This window comes from Trichechus manatus, unplaced genomic scaffold, assembly GCF_000243295.1.
Source record: "Trichechus manatus latirostris isolate Lorelei unplaced genomic scaffold, TriManLat1.0 scaffold00035, whole genome shotgun sequence".
NCBI classification, from domain to species: Eukaryota; Metazoa; Chordata; class Mammalia; order Sirenia; family Trichechidae; genus Trichechus; species Trichechus manatus.
In genome coordinates this window covers 6,791,388-6,806,440 of record NW_004443971.1, presented here as the reverse complement: position 1 = coordinate 6,806,440, position 15,053 = coordinate 6,791,388, and the positions used below count along the sequence as shown (strand labels likewise).

General features: G+C 49.5%; 1 protein-coding gene across 1 annotated transcript in view; it reads right to left on the bottom strand.

The window, feature by feature from the left end:
- PLXNA2 (plexin A2) overlaps positions 1 to 15,053 on the bottom strand; it is a 219,683-nt gene that overhangs the window by 40,374 nt on the left and 164,256 nt on the right. The window lies entirely within an intron of this gene.

Here is a 15,053-nt window from a genome sequence, read left to right as displayed (position 1 = left end):
CATCCATCCACCCACCCACCCATCCATCCACCCATCTACCCACCCACCCATTCATCCATCCATCTACGCACCTACCCATCCATCCATCCATCCACCCACCCACGCACCCATCCACCCATCCATCCATCCACCCATCCATCCATCCACCCACCTACCCATCCATCCATCCATCCATTGTAATAGATTATTAAAAACAACCTATTTATCAGAAAGTGTACTGGACTCAGAAAATCATTGTTTCACATGTGTCTCTAATTCACTATGGTTGAATTAGTGAATTCAACTGATTCCACCTGATTGTGGGCAGATCCCATACTCTCTCTGAACCTCAGTTGTTCTTAGTTGTGAAGTGGGGTAATTGTCTCTACGAACTTCACAGGGAACTTGTGAGCTCCAAATAGATGATGTGTTTGGGAGCATTCTGTAAACCAGAAAGGGCTTTGTAATTGTGAGTGTTACCATTGCTACCCCTGAGTGCTAGGCCCTGTAGGGGCACAGTGATGAATATGACTGGAAATTTGCCCTCAAGGAACACACAGTCAAGTACAATGAGATAAAGGAAGCACATAAATAATGCTGGTGCAGGGAATACAGTGATAAGTTAGATACAGGGAAAAAGCTGTGGGAACTCAGAGGAGTCCAAGATAATGTCTGGCTCTAGGGGGGTGGATCAAAGAAGGAAAGTGTGTTTGATGTTGTTTTGTGAAAAAAATTCTGTGACACATGCTAGGACCGAGAAGAAATAACTAGGAGTTTCCAAATTTTTGCTGGCTTTCTGTAATTCCGCAATTCAGTCACCAAATGCTGACTCAGTCTCGTTTTGCTTTGACCCAACAGGAAAAGGAACTGCAGGACCAGGCTCTCCTAAGGTGGAAGCTTCAGTCTGGAGATCAAGTTCTCAGAAAAACGTGACTCTGTGGGATTCAGTAGATCTCAGAGACTAAGCTCATACTTTGTGGTCCGTAGTTATCTGAACCAGGGGAAATTTGAGAGGAGCTCTATCCTAGGCAGCAGAGAAAACAGAAATTCAGATAAAAGGGGCTCAGGGGATCTTTCTTCTCCCAAGATCCTCATTTTACGGCAAGAAGACCAAGACCCAGAGAAGTTGGGGATGTAGCCAAGGCTGTATATAATGTAAAAAATTGTGAAAAATTCAGTGCTCTTTTGCATACACCATAAGAAAAGCAAGGACGGGGCAGGAAGGAGCCTTGACCAAGACCAGGAGCCTGCCAGAATCTCCCCGATGGGGTCTGGGAAGATCCTCAGCCTCCGTGTCCTTGGGCACTTTTGGAGGGCCTCCCCTGAGCCCTGCACGTGCTGGCGGGGTGGTCCTGTGGGCTGCGGAGTCAGCTGTCCCAGGGCAGAGGTGAAAGGTGAGTACAGATGAAAATGCTGTCAAAGGCCCTGGAGTCTTCATCTCTCCTCCCCTCTCCTGGCAAGAGACACGTCTCCCTTCTGTGATGTGGGCACCATGACTTCTGCCACAAACTGGCCACAAGTCCCCGGGTGATAGTGAGCAGAGAAGGTGACAGTGGGGGTGAGGTCCCGGACTGTTCTCCTTCCCTCTGCACCCAGCCGACATGCTGCTCACATCGTAGGCTCAGTGAGTGCGCTGCAGAGTCAGGACTCGAACTCAGAGCTCCCGGCCTCCCATCCTGTGTGTGGGCTTACATGGTGCAGCCTCCTTCCCTCCCAGCCAGCCCAGGCCGTGAACACGCTCAACCGGGGCCCTGTTTCACCCCGTCACCTTGTTTGTGCTCTGACTCCCTTTCCTGGGAAAAAAATATCCCACCTTATGAATAAAAATAACCAAGATACTTGAACTAACTCAAGGGTGAGAGAGTCAAGGTGGCTCAGGGGCATCTCTGGGTGCTGGGGGTGGGTGTAGGGGGAGGAGGACAACTTGGAGAAGGAGTTGGTGGCATGAGGAACCAGCGCCTATGGTTCCCTGTCTCTGGGGACTCTAAAAATATCCAGCAGTAATAGACCTTGGCGGTTCCACTCTCCCCTGGCACGGTTGCCTTCAGGTCCCTGGGCCTCCCAGGCTCCAGAGAAGGACTCTTGTTAATGAGAAGCAGGGAAGGGGCCGCCTCCTTCACTGCAGGAGAGCGTCATTAGGAGAGATCCTGCATTTAGAGCCTCCTTCTCCTTTGATCCACTTGGAATAAGCTGCCACCGTCCTCCCTCCCCTCCCCCAGCCACCTGGATGGCATGCGCTCCCCTACCAAAACGAATGACAAAACTGTGGTGATTGGTTCTCTCTCCTTCCCCCACTTTTATTTTCAAAAATGCATTCTTTTGCTCACTGCAGTTAATTACAACCTTTCAGAAAAACTGTGAAATGAAATCTTTCTAGAAAGCCTAAAAATATTTCTGTCTCGCAGGTAGCATGTGGAGACTATATTGTGGGAACTCAGGGGCACTGGCAGGTTCTTCAGGGTAGTTTCCTCCCGCTGGCAAGTCACTGTGGTATTTATTCCCCTTCTAGCACTCAAGGGTTGGAGTCAAAGGCTTGGCCATGGGCACCAGGGTGCTGTAATGTTGGCTTGTTCGCACAGAGCTGTTCGGAAGCATAAGTCAGCTAACACTGTTTTGAGAAGGGAGATCATTTCTTATATTTTTAAAATTATTAGATAGAGAGAGAGAGGCTGCTGAGTTGGACTCTGACTCATGGTGACCTTATGTGCAACAGAACAAAATGTTGCCCGGTTCTGTGTCATCCTCACAATTGCCAGCATGTTTGAGTCCACTGTTACAGCTATTGTGCCCATCCATCTCACTGAGAATCTCCCTTGTCCTTGCTGGCCCTCTACTTCACCAGATGGAATGTCCTCCTCCAGCAATTGATCCCTTCTGATGAACGTGCGCAAAGCAAGTGAGTGGGACAATGTTCTGTTGGGATCCATTGGCTAATTTTTGGAAGTAAATCACCAGGCCTTCCTTCCTCTCTTAGTCTGGAGGTTCCACTGAAAGCTGTCCACCACGGGTGACCCTGCTGGTATCTGAAATACTGGTGGCATAGTTTCCAGCACCACAGCAACACACAAGCCACTACAGTACAAGTGTTATAGCCCTGGTGTGAGGATACAAGTCAAAGACACAGGTAGTTTGGGGTGAGGAGACACCAACCGCATCCCTTCTAACCCACTTAACAGCTGCTGGAATCCAAACCAGGAAAATCAATGTCCTCGGGGGTCATTAAGCCAGGTCCTCAGGGCTTAGGAAGCACATGGGGAATGCTGGGCCCCTGTGGGTATTCTTTTGGTGCCATGTGCTATGCCTCCAGCCCCTGGGCCAGGTGGTGAAGGAGTGCAGGGGCAAGGCACTAAGCACCCCAGGCCTGGGGGCTCACAAAGGGCACAGCTTAAAGCCTCCTTGCTTAAAGCAAAACTGATGGGTAGAAGTCTGGATTTCCAAAACACAGACGAGGTGTGATTATTTGATTTGCAAGAGTATTCCCAAGGCTTCCATTACTGATGACTTGGAAATCTATATCGTTGGCTCAGACCTCTCTCCTTAGCTCCATATCCATATATCCAATCACTACTGGACATCTCCACTTGCACATGTATGTCCCTCAAGTACCTCAAATTTCACCAGGTCTAAAAATGAACTCTTAATTTTCCTCCTCCCACCCCCAACCTGATTATCCTCCCAGATTCTCTTTCCAGGTTAATGAAATCACTGTGCGCTCAGTCAGGAATCGTGCAAGCCTCTTCCACTGTTCCTTCTCCCTTGTCCACCATGTATAATAAACAGGTCACCAAGCCTATCAGTTCATATTCCAGTGTGTCTTTTGAGTCCGTGCCCCGCTCTGGGTTCCAGATGCACAGAAGGTATAAGTGAACTCCTGCATCTCTCAGCCACACTAGCTGGGACAGGCTCTGTGTTCCCCCATGTCCGCCTAGCTCCCTCAGAGCTGCCAGGCCGACCTTCAGGAACATATGCTCAGTGAGGTCACTGGTCTCTTGCTCTAAAAACCCCGAATGGCTCAGACCACTATCCAAAGTCCCTACCTCCTAGCCTGGCATTTGAGGTCCTTCATGTTCTAAGCCTGCTTTTGGTCTTCAGCCACATCTGCCATTCAACATGTTCTCCTCACATGCTACAAACTAGTTGCTGTCAATCTGTGGCAACTCACGGTGACCTCGTGTGTGTCAGAGAAGAACTATGTTCCATAGGGTTTTCAATGGCTGATTTTTTGGAAGTAGATTGCCAGGCCTTTCTTCCAAGGTGCCTCTGGGTGGACTCAGACCTCTAACCTTTTAGTTAGCAGCTAAGATCATTAACCATTTGCACCACCCAGGGACTCCCCCTAGATGCTAGCAGTCCTAGACACACAATACACCTTAAAAATCTCTGTGCCTCTGGACACATTGCTAGCTGAAGAATCAGGGAGGGCTGGGGTAGAAGTCTGTGCTCAGAGTGCAAAGTCGCGGGGGAAGGTACCCTGTAGCACATATCCCCCACCCCCAGGCCTTCCAGGTGACCAGGAGTCCAAGGGTCTTGATGCCTGTGTGGTGGCCTGGGGTGGGAACCCAGGCATCCTACTTTCTTCATTTCTCCCTAGGCCCAAGTACCAGGAGAGGCTGTAGAGGGGAGGCTTTGTGGAAAAGGATTTATTCTCCAGGACAGAAGTGAACAGTATCCTTCAGGACGCCACCAAGCCCACCCTGGAGCCTCAGGCCTCCTTCCTAAGGGAGCATTAGATTGCAGGAACCCCAGGGCTGCATTCCACAAAGCTTGGCTCTCCTTTTGGGTCCATAAAGACGCAAGCTGGCTGAGTCCCCAGCTACTGCACACTCCAGATCAGGAGCCTTGGAGGAGTTACAGAGCTGCAGAGGAGGGGAGAGTTAACTTCCAGCAGGGGAGAGGGGAAGGGCAGAACAGAGTTATACAGATTTCCCCCAGGACAGATTAAAATGGCAGTGTTAGGCAGATCCACAAGTCTTGGCTTCCGGCTTCAGATGGCCCTGTGTTGCTGACTGGGAACCCTGTGTGGCACAAACGGTTAACATGCTCAACTGCTGACCAAATAGCTGGAAACTCAAGTCCACCCCAAGGTGTCTCAGAAGAAAGGCCTGGCGATCTACTTCTAACAAATTAGCTATGGAGCCATACACATGGGGGCGCCGTGAGTCGGAGTCAACTCGATAGCAACTGCTTTTCTTAGCGGTGATGCTGGCTGCTCTGGGCTGGGGAAGAGACCCCTCCAATGCTGCACAGTGTCTGCAGCAGGAAGAGAGTGACCTTTGGAGTCAGACCTGAATTTGAATTCCAGCTGTCACTTATAAGCTCTGTGACCTTGAATCTCAGTGTCCTCATCCGAAGACAGATAATGCTTGCCTGACAGGGATGTCGTGAAGATTAAGTGACATAATGTTTGGAAATTCCCTAGTATACTGGTTTAGAGAGCAGATCTTGATAACCTGTAGTTCCATCCTACACAGCAACGATTGTGAGGATGATGTGGGACCGGGCAGTGTTTCGTTCTGTGGTACACAGGGTTGCTGTGAATCAGAACCGACTTGACGGCACCTAACAACAACTATGCTTCCCCTGCACCTTCCCAGCCCACACAGACACGGGATGCCGGAGTCGGTAGGGAGCTCAGAGACAATGGGATCTTTTCATACACGGGAAAGGAGAACGAATGGACTGGAGCACCCTCATCACAGATAAGAGCTGAGGGGCTGACTGGAGAATGCCCAGGGCTTTCCGCGGGCTGAGCTTGGGCAGGGCCTGGGCTTCTGTGGATTCTGGGCCCTGCTCCGGAGCATACTCTGGGCCACACAGCACCCTTCTACCTGGAATCCATTTGGGGGGATACTGGCCCTGTCTAAAATGGTCTTCATCCTTCCTCCCTCTCTTCTGGCCATTTCCTCTTCCCTGGCTACTAGCTGTTCTGGGATAGGTTCAATGTTTCACAAATAACTCAATGAATTCTTTCAGGAAAGTACTTTTGAATGAGGCACCCATGCAAACAAATGGTTTGACAGTTTGGGGTGTGTGTGTATGTGTGTGTACAGGAGTATGGAGAGAGGAAGAAGGAGAAGAAAATCTATGAAATCAGCTAGGAAGATTTCTAAACCAAAAAACTCTTCGCCATTGATTCAAGCAGTTTTAGATTGGCTGTTAACCTAAAGGTTTATGGTTCAAACTTACCAAGCAGCGCTGCAGAAGAAAGGCCTGGAGATTTGCTTCTGTAAAGGTTGTTGTTGTGTGCCGTCGATCCCAACTCATAGCAACCCTATAGGACAGAGTAGAACTGCCCCACAGGGTTTCTAAGGCTGAAATCTTTTCAGAAGCAAATTGCCAGGGCTTTTCTCCCCTGGAGCAGCTGGTGAGTTCGAACCTCTGACCTTTCGGCTAGCAGCTGAGCGCTTAATCATTGTGCCACCAGGGCTCCTTAAAGATTACAGCAGAGAAAACCCCGTGGAGCAGTTCTACTTTGTAACACATGGCATCTCCACAGGAAGAGCTCTAGATATTGATGAATTTCGCTCCCACATTTTTCAACACACATTCTGCTGTGGACCAGGAAACCAAGTTTTCTTCTGTGGACCTCAGAGGGAGGGGATGAGGGACAGAAGAGCTCAGGGCACCTGCTGTTGCTGGCTGGGGGTGAAGGTGGACTCCTGAGGTGCACCCGTATATTCTGTGCTAACCTCCCCCGTGCACTCCTCCTTGGCCCAGCCCTTACGCTCGAGGCTCCCCAGACCTGGGGTTCAGCTCTCGTCTCACCTACTACATGTGCGCCCTGGGAGACTTAGGGGCCCTGTGACTATAGGGTCTAAAGTCCATGTGCCTTTGACATGCAGTTCCCTCTGCCACTCAAGCGTGTCCACGACAAATGCCAACCCATCTTGCCAGGTTCTCCTCCGAAGACACTTCCTCAGGGGGCCTCCCCTCACTCCCGTGGACACATTCAGTAGCACCTCCTCCTGTGCTCCCACTGGCCCTGCTGAACACCTGTGCGACAGCAATCACCACAGCGGACTGTAACTGCTGACTCCTCCATCAGACAACAACGCTCTCGGACAGGGACTATATCACTTTTGCTTAGCAACCCGATACCTAGCATACTGCCTAGAATGGAGCAGCCATCAATCAACATCCCCACTTCTCTGTTACTGGGAAACGCTGGACTCAACCAGAGTCTAGAAAGAACTGCGTTCTTTACTCATGGTTGGGAGAATGGAGATGACCCAGTGTCACCTGGGAGCCACGCAGTCGTTTAACACCCAAACCATCAAGACGCTCTTCCTGCCAGCTCCCAGCTTTAGTGTAAGCCAATTTCTGGTTTCCTTTCTCATCAAATGGAGGACTGAACAGCAGCCTCCTCATCAAACATCCTTCAGATACTGCAGACAGCAATTAAGTCACCCCTGGCCTGCTTTTCTGCAGTTGTTAGCCTGTTCTCAGAAGTTCTTGTTTTCCAAATCCTTTGATCATTTCGGATGCTCTTCTTTGGACTCTTGGATTTCCCTGAATCCTTTGAAAGTGCAGTGACCCAAGCGAGGCTTGTGGCTTGAGTGGTGGCCTGACCGAGGAGTAGCTGGGAATGCCCATGCAGATGACTCCCTTCCCTCGTCATACCCGTCACTAACCAGGCTGGCCCTGGCAGGACTGGGCACCTGGGTAAGCCCTGGGTATCTTTCCCACATTCTCTTTTCTTTTTCTCCTTAGAGCTCTTTCCCCCATTTTCACCCTGCTGTTTTCTTCTCCTAGAGAAACTTGTATTCACGTCTTAATGGGACCTGAAGTCATATTTTTACCTTGCCTTAATGGTTACTGTTCTTGTTAGCTGCCATGGAGTTGGCTCCCTGACTCATGGCGACCCCCTGCACAATGGAGCCAACACTGCTGGGTCCTGTGCCATCCCCATGATCTGCTGCAGATCAGGCCATTATGATCCACAGGGTTCTCAGTGACTGATTTTCAGAGGTAGATCGCCAGGCCTTTCTTCCTAGTCTGGAAGCTCCACCGAAACTGGTTCAGCATCACAGCAACACACAAGCCTCCACTGACAGATGGGCGGTGGCTGCACTTGAGATGCACTGGCTGTGAATCAAAGCCGGCTCTCCTGCACAGAAGGAGAGAATTCTACCCCGAACCGCTACTGCCCAGTCTTAAGGGTATTGGCTTTTTAACTGGTTAGAGAAGAAAAAGTTTGTCTATTACCGGAAGGATTCAGAGGGAAATATGGGAAACACTTTAGGGCAGAGGGCTCAGTCCAGAACTCTATAACTCTGCCCCAGAGGCAGTCACTGACTGTGCCCATGAAGAAAGTGACTAGTCCAAGTCCTGGCCCTGTCTTCCTGTATCTCCTCATCAGAAGCCAGGATGATCAGGCCAGCAGGGCTGGGATAAGGCTGGCATGCATAGGCCATAGCACATACGTCCATGGTAGCGGAACAGCTGGGAGGCTCCCGTCTTCTGCTGGGGCCCTCTCAAAGCTTTGGGAAGCCACGTTCCCCACTACTCAGACCCAACCTGCCGGCAGCACAGCCTGAGCCCTGGGGAGCCTGGCGCACCCCAGCCGGATCTGTATTCCTGCCCAACTCCGTCATGTTTGTTTTCCTCCGTGGGTGCCCTGACCTGGAAAACAGCCACCGTGACGCTGAGCTCGCCTGATTCTCACAGTCACTAATTTAACAGTTCCGAGGAAACTGTGCCACGAAGCCGCCCAAGGGCAAGAGCAGATGCAGCAGATTAATTACAGCTGGGGAGATCCGAAGGTGGCGGGAGGGGCAGAGCGGGAGACCCTGGAGGGCCTGGGGCTTGCCAGTCTGAGCACCCAGGGAGGCTGGGCTGGGCTGGCCACTCCTGGGCTCAGACTCAGGCAGGGCTGGGGGCAGAGCCTTGGAGGGGCAGAGCTGGGAGGCTTCTATAGGGTAAAAGTTTAAGGGGGCAGAGGAGCTTCATGGGGAGCCTCACCAAGCCCCCTGTCCTGGAGATCCCCTCTTCTACTGGCTATAAAGCCAGTTGCCATCAAGTTGAATTCAACTCATGGAGTCCCCATGTGTATCAGAGTAGAACTGTGCTCCACAGGGCTTTTAATGGCTGAGTTTTTGGAAGTAGATCACCAGGTGGTCCTTTCAAGGCACCTCTGGGTGAACTCAAACCTCCAACCTTTTGGTTAGCAGTTGAGTGCCATAACCATTTGCACTATACATCCCCTGGCTAACAGAGACAGCCCTGGTGGCGTAGTGGTTAAGAGCTTGGCCTAAAGGTTGGCAGTATGAATCCACCAGCCGCTTCCTGGAAACCCTACGGGGCAGTTCTACTCTATCCTATAGGGTTGCTTTGAGTTGAAATGGACTCAACAGCAATGGGTTTGGTTATTTATTTATTTATTTATTTTGGTTTTAATAGGGACAGCAAGGAGCCCTGGTGGTATAATAGTTAAGCGCTCAGTTGCTAACCAAAAGGGTCAGTGGTTTGAACCCCCCAGCGGCTCCATGGGAGAAGAGACCTGGTGGTCTGCTCCTGTAAAGATTTCAGCCTAGGAAACCCTATGGGGTAGTTCTACTCTGTCCTATAGGGTCACCATGAGTTGGAATTGACTCGACAGCACACGACAGCAACATACAACAACAGAGACAGCAGGAGAAATGGCAGAAGCAGGGCGTTAGGTCCAGGTGATTAAAGATTCTGATAACAATGGCTGCCATTTCTTCGTTTACTGAGTGCTTCTGATGAGCCAGGCATTGTTCCAAGGGCTTTATAGGTTTTATCCCATTTAGAGCTCAAAACAAGTTATGAAGGCGGTACTAGTACCATTCCCATTTTACAGACAAGGGAATAGTGGCACAGAGAGGTTCAGAATTTGCTCAAATGGCACAGTGAGTGCAGACCCAGCCTGGTCTAAGTAACTCCCAAGCCTGAGCTGACCAGCCTGCTTCCCTGGGAAGGGGTCCTGGATTGTCAGCCATGAGAACCCCTGCCCCACCCTGCAATTTGGTCCCCGTGGCTTAGGCCTCCAGCACCTTTCCCTTACCAAGGCTGTGCCTCACTGCCTTCGAAGGGGCTCTGGAGTCAGCCGCTGGTCACCGCCTGTACTCACGCTATTTCCACCTCTCTTAACCGCTCTTCCATCCTTTGCTTCTCTGTGCCCTTGCTCCCCTGCGTGTCTGCACTCCCCTTGGCTTGGCCCCTGTGCCATCTCTCCCTGCACATGTCCAGTCTCCACAAATAAGGCCGGAGTGGGGACTACTGGTCTTCTTCCCCTCTCTGTACCTGGATTGATGACGAACTTTGTGCTAGCTTCTCCCTCCTCCTGCCCTGCAGGTTTACAGTTCTAAGTGAGCTCAGAAAAGAGAGGAACGGAAGTATAGTGGTCAGCTGTGTGGGCTCTAGAGTCAAACAGCTGAGGGTTAAACCCTGGTTCCAAAACTTACTAGCAATGTGACTTCAAGGAAGCTCTCTCTTCTCACAGGGCCTCAGTTTCTACATCTGTAAAATAGGGCTAATGATACAGATAGCTCCTACTACATACAAGTTTCAGTGAGGTCTAAATGAGACAATATATGTAAGGTACTAAGTTCAGTGCTGGAGTCCCTGGGTGGTGCAAACGGTTAACGTGCTTGGCTACTAATGAAAAGGTTGGAGGTTCGAGTCCACCCAGAGGGGTCTTGGAAGAAAGGTCTGGTGATCTACTTCCAAAAAATCATCCACTGAAAACCCTATGGATCACAGTTCTAATCTGACACACATGGCCTTGCCCTGAATCAGAGTCGACTTGACAGCAATGGTATTAACTGGTATAAATGCAGGGCTAGGTACAAGATAATCATTCAGTCAACATAAGCTATTATTTTTCTTGTTATTATTAAGAAATCAGAACAGAAGTCAGGCTAGCTGAGGTCCACAGGAAAGGTGGCTGCGTTTTTTACAAGTCTCTTATGCAGGGGGAGTCTCTGGGTATTGTCCCTGGTGGGGACTCTGGCAGGGGCAGACAGCCTGACCTATGCAGGGGAAGTGGCTGGTGTGCAGATTGCCCGGCATAGCCTGGGCTACCTCTCGGACCGTTCTGGGCAGATCTCGCCACGGCTCCTGCAGCCTGACAGGACCCTAGACTGGGTTTGGAGAGACTAACATCCGGGCCTCCCAGAGCAACTGAGGGAGGGGGTTCCCCCACTGACGATCACACTTGGTGGGCAAAGCTTCTGTGACTGAGACTGGGCTTTCAGGAGGGTCCTGCCCTGAGCTGCCCCTAATCTGGACCAGCAGTGATGACAGGCCGAGAGCGTGCAGACAGCTACAGCTCTCTGGGGCACTTCCTCCTCCCCTGCTGCTTCATATTTTCTTGACTTTAGAGGGCAGTGATGCCAACGTCCTGCTTGCATGTTTCCATCCCATCCTGGCTCCCAAAGACACCTGGATGCTGGGTCCAAGAGAGCCAACTCTCTTTTCCAACTTGCGGGATGTGTGTGTGTGCATGTGTGTGCATGCGGTGTGGGCACCCCTCACGGCAGGCTGGAGCCCAGCTGACGAGCTCTGCAGGGATCTATGGCATCAGCAGCGCGAGCCCTCCTGCCTGGCGTGCATGCGCGCTGGCTCTGTCTCAGCTGATAGTGAGTTCAGACCTAATTGTTATCTCAGCAGAGTAACTCCATTACTCTCCCCGACACCATCCCCCGTCAGCTGTTTCTTGCAGTGATGTTATATTAATGAGTGCCGGCTTGTTTCTCTGGGAAGCTGGGGGACTTATTTATTTCTTTGCTGGGAACTTTGCAGCGAGTTCCTCTGGCCCTGGGCAGGTAGCTTTTGGCCTTTCCTGCAGAGAGTTGGTGCAGCCTTGCAGATAAATACTTATAAATGTCCCAACTCCCAAAACAGTTTTACAAATGCATTTGCATCAGAGAGAACTCAGGAAAAAAAACTGTTTGAGCAAGTGCAGGGAGGGAGGCAGCAGGAGCGAGGGATCATCTCAAGCTATCATAGTAGCGAAAACCGTTTACGCTTGGTTTCAGAGAACAACGTACAAGGTTTTCTACAATTGATTTTCTTTCCCAGTTACATGTACCTAAGATAATGTTGAAGAGAATTTATATTCCCTAAGCATGGGTTAGGAGCTCTGGTTAAGTGCTTGGCTGCTGACGGAAAGGCTGGCATTTTAAACCCACCAGTTGCTCTGTGGGAGAAAGATGCGGCAATCTGCTTCCGTGAGGATTTATGGCCTAGGAAACGCTATGGGGCAGTTCTTCTCTGTCCTACAGGGTTGCTGTGAATTGGAATCGACATGACGGCAGTGGTTCTGGTTTTTGGTCTGGAAGCATGGGCTAGTGAGCTGTTGGAGAAGTTACTGAAATTGAAAAATTAATTATAGAGAAGCTAAAAGTCCAGTTGCCATCAAGTAGGCCGTGACTCACAGCGTGTATGAGTAAAACTGTGCTCTATAGGGTTTTCAATGGTTGATTTTTCAGAAGTACATCACCAGGCCTTTCTTCCAAGGCACCTGTGTGTGAACTTGAACCTCTAACCTTTCATTAGCAGCTGAATGCATTAACTGTTTGCAGCACCTGGAGACATCAATACAGAAGCTACACAGTGGTAAATGAAAAACTGGTTGGCATCGAGTCAATTCCGACTCACAGTGACCAATGCCCCCACTCCTTGAATCAGTGTGGCCTTACTGGGCAACGTGGCAGGTGACTTCAGGGACACACTGGAATGTTCTTTGGTACCCAAAGGCTGTTAGGTTCCTGGTAGGTTCTCCTGAGAACCCTGACACTGGGGGTCTGCCCCCTGCATTTCCAGCCTGCTCTGCCTTTCCTTCTCCCTGATCCTGCTCTTGCCTAAGGCACGGACCACCTTGTGTCCCATCTTCTGGGCTGTCCATCAGGCTGAGATGCTTGAGGCATCAGAGCCCCAAAGCAGGAGAGCGCTAGCTCTCAGCTAACTTAGTCAGCATCCCATGGACGGACACAGCCAGAGAACAGCCACAATGAGTCTGGTAGCCTCTAGAAACACCCCTAGTTAAAGTAACGCCTACCTCTCAGGCAAGAGGTGATTGCTCTAAGCTCAAATGCCCCTCAAAATCCCCTTCTTGTTTTTGTTTGTTTTACTCATAGAAATAAGTATGCACCTAACTATGTTTAGGAGCCCTGGTGGTGCAGCGGTTAAGCACTCAGCTGCTAACCATAAAGGTCAGCGGTTCAAACTCACCAGCCGCTCTCAAGAGAAAGATGTGGCAGTCTACTTCCGTAAAGATTTACAGCCTTGGAAACCCTATGGGGCCGGTCTACTCTGTCCTATAGGGTCGCTATGAGCTGGAATCGACACAACAACACACAATAACAACAATCTTTACAGAAGCAAATCTCCAGGCCTTTCTTCTGCAGTGCTGCTGGGTGGGTTTGAACCGCCAACCTTTAGGAATTGACTTGATGGCAATGGGTTATGGTTAGGAAGACAGTTAAACCTGCTGCTGTTCAGTTGATTCCAACTCATAGCAACCCTATAGGACAGAGTAGAACTGCCCCATAGGGTATCTAAGGAGCGACTGGTGGATTTGATCTGTCGACCTTTTTGGTTAGTAGCCGATCTCTTAACCACTCTGTCACCAGGTCTCCAGGAAGACAGATAGGTGTAGTCTACTGTAAGGCTTAAAACAAAGGATAGCCAAAGATCCCAGTTTATCTGGAGTCTCCTGGTATCTTCCCAGAGGACTTCTGATCCTGGAAACAGATATTTTTCTTAATACACTTGGGGTGAGGTGAGGTAGGGGGGTATACAGCCAAGGAATGCCTCTGCATCCTTCTGACCAAGGAAGGTAGCATGGTGCAGTGGGTAAGTCTACATTCTGGAGTCAGATGGAACTGATTTTGAATCTCTGCTCCGCCACTAATTATTTCCTTTCCTAAGTCCTGTTTCCCCAAACCTTTAAATGAGTACAACAATAGCCATCTTGCAGTGTTGTTGGGAGGAGTAGGTAGGCAAAGTGCAGAGGTCTCAGTGCATAGCAGTCTTGTTAAAGAAAAGCCATTATTATTAAGACAGCCAGAATTAGAATGTGGCCAATCTAGTCATGGTGCCTAGGTGACACAAATAATTTGCACTTGACTTCTAACTTAACCACCCCTCGTCTGTCAGTTTTTCTTACTGTGTTTTATTGACTATGCAAAGGCATTCAACGATGTGGATCATAACAAATTATGGATAACATTGTGAAGAATGGGAATTCCAGAACACTTAAATATGGAACCTGTACACAGACCAAGAGGAAATACTGCAAACAGAACAAGGGGATACTGTGTGATTTAAAATCAGAAGAGATGTGTAGCAGGGTTGTATTCTTTCACCATGCTTACTCAATCTGTATACTGAACAAATAATCCGAGAAGCTGGACTATAAGAAGAAGAATGAGGCATCAGGATTGAAGGAAGACTCATTAATAACCTGCAATATGCAGATGGCACAACATTGCTTGCTGAAAGTAAAGAGGACTTGTAGCACCTACTAATGAAGATCAAAGATGACAGCCTTCAGTATGGATTACACCTCAACATAAAGAAAGAAAAATCCTCACAACTGGACCAATAAGCAACATCATGATAAACGAAGAAAAGATTTAGGTTGTCAAGGATTTCATTTTACTTGGATCCACAATCAACACCCACGGAAGCAGCAGTCAAGAAATCAACTGATGTACTGCATTGGGCAAATCTGCTGCAAAAGACCTCTTTAAAGCGTGGAAAAGCAAATACATCACCTAGAAGACTAAGGTGTGCCTGACCCAAGCCATGGTGTTTTCAATAGCCTCAAATGCATGTGAAAGATGGACTATGAATAAGGAAGACTGGAGAAGAATTGATGTCTTTGAATTATGGCGTTGGCAAAGAATATTGAATATACCATGAACTTCCAAAAGAACAAACAAATCTGTCTTGGAAGAAGTACAGCCAAAATGCTCCTTAGAAGTGAGGATGGCAAGACTTTGTCTCATGTATTTTGGACATGTTATCAGGAGGGACCAGTCCCTGGAGAAGGACATCATGCTTGGTAAGGTAGAGGGTCAGCAAAAAAGAGGAAGACCCTCAATGAG